This window comes from Alnus glutinosa, chromosome 5 (genome assembly GCF_958979055.1).
Source record: "Alnus glutinosa chromosome 5, dhAlnGlut1.1, whole genome shotgun sequence".
Taxonomy (NCBI): Eukaryota; Viridiplantae; Streptophyta; class Magnoliopsida; order Fagales; family Betulaceae; genus Alnus; species Alnus glutinosa.
The window spans coordinates 2,429,114-2,438,831 of record NC_084890.1 but is presented as its reverse complement, the minus strand read 5'-3'; the positions used below and the strand labels follow the sequence as shown (position 1 = coordinate 2,438,831).

General features: G+C 35.3%; 1 long non-coding RNA gene across 9 annotated transcripts; it reads left to right on the top strand.

The window, feature by feature from the left end:
* Window positions 1–1,600: 1,600 nt before the first annotated feature.
* LOC133867780 (uncharacterized) lies at window positions 1,601–9,488 on the top strand. 9 transcript variants are annotated; one of them, XR_009900180.1, is made up of 7 exons: window positions 1,601–2,043; window positions 2,151–2,249; window positions 3,237–3,387; window positions 3,485–3,867; window positions 3,972–4,038; window positions 6,309–6,368; window positions 8,962–9,488. It is a non-coding gene; the product is annotated as an uncharacterized LOC133867780 (long non-coding RNA). The 9 variants fall into 9 exon arrangements; XR_009900183.1 differs by lacking the exon at window positions 8,962–9,488 and adding an exon at window positions 6,612–8,929 and having other exon boundaries at window positions 3,485–3,758; XR_009900182.1 differs by lacking the exon at window positions 8,962–9,488 and adding an exon at window positions 6,612–8,929 and having other exon boundaries at window positions 3,485–3,758; window positions 6,260–6,368.
* The last annotated feature ends 230 nt before the right edge of the window (window positions 9,489–9,718 follow it).

The window sequence follows — 9,718 nt, the reverse complement described above, 5'->3', positions numbered from 1 at the left end:
CATCTTTTGCGGAGAGGGGAATCCGCAAATCAGCAGCGGCCTACAATCTGAAGAGTCGATTAAAGCAGCCAACATCGTATTCAAAAAAGAGGCCAACAATAAAGAGTGATTCCAAGCCAGTTGTCTGTAGAAGTTTCCCGCCAACGCTAGGAAATCAAAAACCCCCCTGTAACAAGTGTGGAAAACCGCATAGGGGAGAATGTAGGATGACAAATCCAAGTTGCTTGAAGTGTGGTAAGCTCGGTCACATATAGAAATATTGCCCCATGAATCCTGCTGGAGGATTAAGGCCGCAAGGAGGCGAATCTCAACAACAATATCTTGCCCAAGCACGAGTATATTCACTTATCCTTGGTGGTGCTAATGAGAAAGAGGAATATACAGATGCGGCAGCAGGTATTTTTTTTTAAATAGATAGCATTAGGCATTCTACTTATGAATTAGGAATTTCACAGTTATTCATTTGCTTCAATTACATGGAATTTCTAATAGTACACAACCATTAAGATAACATTTGTGACAGAACAACGAAATAGATCATGATACCATATAAGATTAATGCCCATACGTACTTTAGTTGGTCAGTCGAACCCATAAAATAGATAATGGCACTATATAAAATTATGTACCTAGATATAGAAATAAATGTGCAAAGGATTGAAAGTTTTACAAGGTGTTGAATATTAAGAGATAGATATAGACATAAGAAAACATTATTTTCTTACATCCTTTTTGATAAATAGGAACGATCACATATTGAAGTCGAGATGTTAGGTCATAAATAAGATCCTCCCTTAGAATTGGGAGATAACATTTCAATAATAGAAGATAATATAAAAGGCCCTAATGATTAAAATAAAATGCGAGATAATTGATAAACAGGAAAATATACATTATTTTCTTACGTTCATTTTCTCTCAAGATATTTTATAAATCAATATTAGAATAGCCTATATCTAGTAATTAGACACTACTCTTAAAATCTGTGTTACTAAGTAAAAACTTAGAAGTTAAGTTTTATTTTGGGGTAAACTTTAATTTATGAGTAGCATATTTTACGAATTTCGAGGACGAAATTCTATTAAGGAGGGAGAAATGTAGCGCCCCATATTTTAAAACATAAAATATAACCTCTTAAATTAGAATTTAAGACCTAATAATAAAACATAATAATATATATGAATATTTATAAAATTAAATATTCATTGATTAATTAAAGCATGTTTATAATTTCAATTTGATAAAAAATTTAACGGACCTATTTCAGTTACGTTTAGCACTTATTTTAGCCTACTTTTTCACGGTTGATACCCAGCCCGGCCAGTCCACATACATTAAGGCATTGAAGCTTGTTTTGCTACTGTTCTGTACATGCAAGAACCGGCCCAGCAGAGAAGAAAAAACGAAAGAGAGCTAGTTAGAACCAAACTCCTCGTCTCTTAGAGATAGAAGATATTAAGCTGGCTTTATTCTTTTAACCTGCATCGAACATCTGTAACTCTCCTGTCCTTCGATTATTTCTACCCAAATGATCTGCACCCTTCAAGCTTTCTATAAAACTGGAAGCCTGCTACGATCATTCTTCACACTCCAAGAAAACCGAAAGCCAAAACTCTTGCAGAAATTTTCTGGAACTTCTCTACCTCTTCGGTAGCTCAGAAAAAAATAAAGAAGAAACATCTTCTTTTCTTTTACCTCTCCACCGATCAGAACCTAGAAGGGAACTAGAAAACCTTCCTCCTTCAATCGGTGAAGAACCCAAAACAAAGCAGCAGCTCCTTCCTTCTTAAAGCTGCAGAAAATACCTCAAAACCTTCTCTATGTCTCTCGGTCAAGCTCACTTAAGAACCAAAATAGAAACCAACAACATTTCTCCCTTTTTAGTTGCAGAAAACTCCCCAAAATCTCCCTCTCTCTCTCTATGGGTCTCGGTCTGTGACTCTCCTACAAAGAGAGAACGAGCTGGAGAGAGAGAGAGAGAGAGAGAGCTGTGAGGATGGAGAGAATGGAGAGGTGGGAAGCCCTCTTTCGTGCTCTGTTCAGGTACGGATTTTGGATAACCTTCCAGTTGCCGGGGTATGCTTCCGAAGCCAACTGCTATTGTAGAAGAAGTGTTTTGATGCTATCTTACACATTTATTTATTTTACAGATCAAAGAGGAGAAATATTTCATCAATAACCACTTGAGCTTCAGAGTCATGTATCACAAGGATCCTGAGACTGATTCTGCTCGGATCGTTGGGTTTGAGGTTACTACTCTTTTCCTCTGTTCTGTTTTTCGTTTTCTGGCCAGTTTTACATTTCTCTTGCAGTGCAATGTCAGTTTCACTCTGTTGAGTCTATGGTTTGTATGAATAATGAGTGATAAAGGCTGCTGGTTCATATTCTGAATACAGAAATGCTATTAGATGGGAAAGAGGAGACTGCAGATCACTTTATTCTTTACTCTTTGGGAGGGTTCTTTCCTTCAAAAGGCAAGGTTTTTGCTTGAGGTTGTTGCCGTGGGTGAACATGTTTTTGCAGTTATTTGGTTAAAATATAAATTTAATATTTAGATTGAGAAAGAATATTTTTATCAGAAATACAAGAGGAAAGAGGGTGGACTGTTTAGATGATCCTATCAAAAGATGAATATTCAGAATTAGCTACATGATATTAAGGGCTGAAAGACTTGTCTACAGACTGAAATATTTTATTCTTCTCTCTGGTTGTTTCCTACTATGGTTTGAGCTAAGTCTTAATACTACAGCATGTCAATTTGTTTATTAGATGATGCTGTAATGTTGTTTGCATAATTTTAGCCATTTCTTTTCCCATCATAATTTATTGTGTTTTATTCGTTCCTGCTTGCAGCATGTTTTGGTGTAAAACTTGAATGTTTCATTCTTATGATATTAAAGTGTTACTAAGGGAGTTCAATAACAGATGCATGTTTATGTTGCTAGTTTTCATACTGTTTGCCATAACTTTTTGGAATGTTCTGCTGAAAATTGTAGAAAAATGAAATTTAGATGTTCTATTGTGACTATCATATTGGAGTAAATTTGAAAAGAATCATACCAAGTTAGATTTTAAAGAATAATGCAACTTTTTCATCCCTGTTTGTGGTGTGTGTGTTTGAAAATAAATTGAAAAAAATAGGAATATTTGGAATGTGCTCACTTTCTCTGTGTTGTCAAATAACTAGCTTGGTGTGGTATTTTCTTCTCATTTGAGTATTGTAATTCTCCAAACAGCATTAATCGTGAATATAAGGATTGGGATGATAAGAATCCTCAATTGGCAACATGCAACAAAGACACCAAAAATTCAATGCAATGTAGCTTTGTTCCACAAGATGTTGTCGGAGATTAGGTGGTTGTTTATACGTATGATGTTTCATTCAAGGTACTTGCTCATTAAACCCTTGCCTATTTCACTCCTTTCTAATCTCCTTCCCTTATATTGTACAATTACTAACTTGTGCTGGTCTGTCTTTTCTCAGGAAAGTGAGATCAAATGGGCATCTCGTTGGGACACATACCTCCTCATGAATGATGATCAGATCCACTGGTTCTCCATCATAAACTCTCTGCTGATTGTCCTCTTCCTTTCTGGCATGGTGGCCATGATGATGATGAGAATTCTGTACAGAGATATTGCCAACTATAATCAATTGGAAACTCAAGATGAGGCTCAGGAAGAAACGGGATGGAAACTTGTCCGTGTAGATGCTTTCAGGCCACCAATCAATTCTGGCTTACTTTGTGTTTATGTTGGTACTGGTGTTCAAATATTTGCAATGACACTTGTGACAATGACATTTGCATTGCTTCGTTTCTTATCTCCTTCCAACTGAGGGGGGCTAATGCCTGCCATGGTTCTCTTGTGGGTTTTCATGGGCTTATATTGAATGGCATGTGCTTTACACTTAATCCACTGTTGTTTTTTGATGTTAGGTTTTGAAATATTCTCTCTTTTCTTATGGGCAGATTGCAAAAAGAGGAGGCGCTAAAAGTTTGTGTGACCAAAGCAAGTGAAGTTAGTGAAAGAGAAAAGGTAATGCGCTTCCACGGCAATCCATTTTTCTTGTCATGTACCAGTGAAATTTTAGTTGATAAGAAAAGCACACCATTTTCTTGCAATTATATGTAGGAATGTGAACATTGGGTATCGTGATTTTATTTTCTCTCTTGAAGAAGGCTTGGAATTTTCTCATTTACTTTCAATTATGTGTCCATTGTAGATTTATATGATAGTTGTGGACGGTTATAGCAAGGTCTGCTAAGTGCCATTGATCTTTTAATTGTATATAAATTCTAATGGGACTTTCCTTTTGATATGTGCTATGGAAATTTTTTATTTTTATTTTTATTTTTATTTTTATTTTTAGTATTAGCTTCCACAAGAGTCGGCGCAGATGATAGACTATTAGCGTCGACATTTATGTTGACGCTAAAGTTATACCTATCAGCGTCGACTTATAGTATATATGCTACTATTTTTAATATCGACCACATATATCATTAGCGTTGACATATGTCGATGCTTGTGGGTCATCATCAGCATCGGAGTTTTCGGGTCGACCTATTAGCGTCGACGTGTGGACGTTAATACTCTATATCGTCGACTTGGAGACTTTTAGCATCCACCAAGTGTCGACACTAATGAGCAATTGTTTTTTAGTGAGATTTGGGTGACAACTCAATCTCAGGCTTAATTTCTAAATCACTTGGCAATTTAAGGCTCCTCAAGTGGCTGACCCTATCAGTAAATAATTTGACCCTTAGATCTTCCACTCCAGAATTCAACCTTTTCTTTGTCAAATTGGGCATATCTATTTGTCAAATAATCCACTGAATGGCTTCCTTCTAAGTTCCATTGGAAATCTCTCTACTTTACTTCAGGAACTTCGCATGGATAATTGCAATATTAAGGGCAGCATTCCTAGAGATATAGGCAATTTAAGCCAACTTGATCCCTTTGGAGTTTTAGAATAATAAATTGACTAGACCTATTCCAGCAAAATTGGGAAGATTGCAAAAGCTTCAAGGTTTGAGACTTTATAATAATAGAATAGACGGTCCCATCCCATCTGATCTTTGCCATTTAGGGAGCTTGTTTGAATTTTTTTTTATGCGGTAATGAGCTTTTTGGAGACATTCCTGTATGCATGCATAATATGACTTCTCTAAGATATCTTTACTTAGACTCCAATCGATTAACTTTAATGATTCCATTGTGCTTGTAGAGCCTTACATACATCTTAGCGGTCTACCTGTCATCAAATTCTCTAAATGGCTCTCTCTCATTAGACATTGGAAATTTGAAGGTCTTGAGAGTATTAGAGTTATTAAGAAATCAACTATCTGGTGGTATCCCAACAACAATCGGTGACTTCAAAGATATAGCTAATCTCTCCTTGGCGGATAATCGATTAGAAGGCTCAATTCCTGAATCTTTTGGTGCATTGGTAAGCTTGGAATTCTTGGATCTTTCCAGTAACAATTTATCCGGAGAGATTCTCATGTGCTTCAAAGCACTTTCACACCTCAAATATTTGAATTTTTCTTTCAATAGACTACGAGGAAAAGTTCCTTTAGGAGGATTATTTGTACACTTCTCTGATGCATCGTTTATGTCAAATGATAGACTTTGTGGTGCTCCTTGATTACAAGTTTCCTCATGTAAAGGTGTTTCACAACCAAAAAAGACCGCAACAACACATATACTAAAATATGTATTACCAACAATTGGGTTAATTGTGTTTTTAGTTGCTCTTTTGTTCATCTGGAAAAGATGCCAACAAAGGAATATGAAAATTCCAGTGTTAGAAAACTCATTACCACTAGCCAGATGGAGAAGAATTTCCCAACAAGAACTTTTACAAGGGACAAAAGGGTTCAGTAGAAACAACTTACTCGGTGAAGGGAGCTTTGGATTAGTATACTAACGAACATTCTTTGATAGAATGATTGTTGCAATAAAAGTTTTCAACTTGGTAGTAGAAGGAGCATTCAAGAGCTTTGATACAAAGTGTGAGGTGCTATGCAATATTCGTCATCGGAATCTTGTCAAAATCATCAGCACGTGTAGTAACATTGACTTCAAAGCTTTTGTATTGGAATACATGCCTAATGGAAACCTAGAGACTTGGTTGTATTCTCAAGACTGTTGTTTGAGTATCTTACAAAGACTAAATATAATGATCGATATTGTCTCAGCATTGGAATACCTTCATTATGGTTATTCAACACCTGTCGTTTATTGTGATTTGAAGCCCATCAATATCTTATTACATGAAGATATTGGAATTGCCAAACTGTTAGGTGATGGGGATTCTATGATGCGAACCATGACTCTAGCTACTATTGGGTATATGGCACCAGGTAATGTTGATTTTAGCACTTCATATCTTATGATTTTTTTTTTTGCAAGTCTATCATTCTACTCATGCATACATGTATAACTATAGCCTTTTCGTAGAATATTGATTTTAGCACTTAATATCTTTTGATTTTTTTTTATATATATATATATATATATATAAAATCAAAAGATATTTATATATATATTCACTATTGTGCAATTTATAATAATGTCTTCATGATTACTTGTTATGTTACAATTAGAGTGTGGATTGGAAGGACTTGTTTCAACAAGAGGCGATGTGCATAGTTATGGTATTTTGTTGATGGGAACTTTCACAAGAAAGAAACCTACAGATGACATGCTTTCTGGAGAAATGAGCTTGAAGCATTGAATAGATGAATCATCACCCCTTTCAGTAGCTAAAGTTCTTGATGTCAATTTGTTGAGTAATGAAAGAGATTATGCTTCTATTGAGGATTGCATATCATCTGTAATGGGATTAGCTTTGTAGTATTATGTTGAGTTACCTCAACAGAGGATTAATGCAAAAATTATTTTATTCACTCTCAACAAGATCAAATTGAAGTTTCTACAAGATTCTAAAGGATGCTAGTATGAGAACATCAAGTTTGTTTATAGTTCTTTCATGTTTGTGCTTTCGAAATAATATAACATTCTTGACAATCCCTTAAAGAGATTTGTTTATAGCCACTACTTTGTTATGGTAGTTAATAATAGTAACATTTATAAGTGGTATAATTACTGATTATAGTGACCTGTAATGAGCCGAGGGAACTAGATGAAGAACAATGGAAGAACATATGTTGATCATGTTAATAAGTCATCAATCAAGGAAACCATGTCAGATTTTGATCTGAGTATGGAAAGAGTTGAATCTCTTGTTGTATTAAGCTTTGGAGCTCGTTTATACGGAGGACGAGATACCTTTTTTAGTTTTATTTTATTATTTTTATAATAAAAAGAAATTCCAAAAGAAAAGGCGTGAAAGACTTTTCCCCTTTGCCCCCATTTTAGAAAACCCATTTTCCTCAAAATTTCAAAATTCCCAAACCTCATCCCTCCGTCTCCACCGTCCCCCTCCCCCACCCATTGTCGACCGCTGCCTATCCCACTCTGACCATGTTGGACGCCGCGCGCCTACCAAGCCGACCGTTTCAGTTTCCCCCTCACCCACTGATAGCGTTTCAGCTTCTCTCCACCACGAGCACCGCCGATCGTCACCCACCGCCAACCAGGAGCTCCAACGCAGACCCACAGTCGATCAGTCTCTCTCTGACTTATCCATGGGTTTTTCTTGATTTATTGGTATGGGTAGGTGTTAATTTGAGTTTTGAATAAATATTGGCAGCAGGTCTTGATTTTTCGATTTGACATGGTTTCTATGGTTTTGTATTCGTTATTGTTCAAAAATTTAGGTTCTTTCAAAAATCCCTGTTCTTTTTTGTATTCGTTGATGGCTCATGTCGTAAAGATATTTCAGGTTCTTGTTCAGAAAATCACAGTACTACCTAACTACGATTAATCAAATATGATTCACTAGGATATAAACGTAGCATCGCTACTTCTTCAAGCAAACAAAGCTTTAGAAGAAAGAAACAGCCTATTAATTTTTCCACTTTCCTAGAGCTTGAACATGATAAAGTACCGAAAAATGATTTCCACAACTAATTGTCTGTTTCTTTGTTTCTCTTCAAAAGTTCAAATAATGATTTAATGTTGCTTCCATTTACACATAACCAAACAGATCCTAGACTCTACCTTAAACTAAATGGTAGATGGCATTGCCAATTTCCATTTTATAGATTGTGCTAATGTTTGGGTTCTCTTTCTTTCTTGCAAATGGTTGTATGGTCATATGTTGGTGAATTTTTGTTATTATCTGTTTCGTTTGCTGGAAACTTTTGTTGGGATTGCAATGTTTTCTTCGGTTTTTGGATATTTATCAGATGAGTTTGAGAAATTTATGGTCTAGAAAACAATTAGAAAATTTTTTTTATTTGTTGATTTGATTGTAGAGTAATTGCCAATTACTCTGAGGAAGCACTAATTAGACCCGATTTGGTTCACTACTTCAATGATTTGGTTGTACATATGGATAAGAGATTTTTGTGCACTCCCACGTATTTGAGTTGTCTGCTTTGGCTTTTTCAAAGAAAATAGATCTCTTGAATTTTTTTTTGTTACTGGTGGGTGAATTGTTAACCATTTCTCTTACTTATCATTAGATTTAGCTGCTTCTAAGTGATGTGTGGTTTTTTTGCATTTTTTGGTATTGCTAAGTTCTTGTACAGGTTTTACAATAAATTCAGTTGCAATGATAGATGATCATGAAATTCGAAAATGCAAAAGGGTGAAAGAAGTTTGCTTTTAATTTTCATGGACATCCAAATGCTTCTTGAATTAGTGCAACATAATGTTTTACTTTTTTATTTGTGGTTTTCTAGTAGTTAAACTTTGTCACTACTACTTGCTTGCATCCTTGGAATTCTTTCACACGTATATGTAAGTTGTGATCAAACTTGTTTCGACAAATACATTACTCATTTATCTTGGTCATATAAATTCAGAAAACTTGTTTCCATGATGTAGGGGCTCCTTGCCATTGTGGAAAGCCTAAACCTTTGAGAACACCCTCGGGGTGAAGATAGACCAATGTAACTTAATCGAAGATCAAAAAAAGGTCGACTTTTGTCTCAAGATGAAGATGAACTTCCTTAGAGTGAAGATGAAGCAAAGCAGAAACTTAATTGAAGATCAAACACAGTTGCAATGTATTTTGTTGTTGTTTTGGCACTATTTTGTGCTCTCTCTTTTTTCTTTTTCTTTTTTTTGTAGAAAATAATTTTCCCTAAAGATAATGATGAGAGACCATAGTACCGTATGGAATAATGCTGGAATGTTTTTAGGATTTCTTGATTTACAAGTAATTAGCCTACACAGGGAGTCAATTTTTGTTTATGTGTTTCCTTGGGTCAATAATGGGCTTGGCCCTAATGGTACGTAGGGTTACAAGGGTGTGTTAGTCTTTGAAATAACTCTATATAAGTACAACTTTGTAAGGGGATGATAATTAGAGAATTTTTAATAAAAAGCTTCCAGCAACCTTTTCTTCTTGAGATGGGACTTCTCAAGCGATGGTGAGACGCCATGGTCGCTCTTTATTTATTTAAGTTATTATTTGTGTTTAGTTTTCCAGGATTCTTAGCAATTTGCAGTGTGAGTTGGACTGTGATTGCATCAGATAGCTTCAAACATGCATGTATTAAAAACTGATAACACAGTCAAATAACAAGACAAAAATATGCAAAGATATAATTGAGAGTCAAGTAATAATAAGCACAAATTT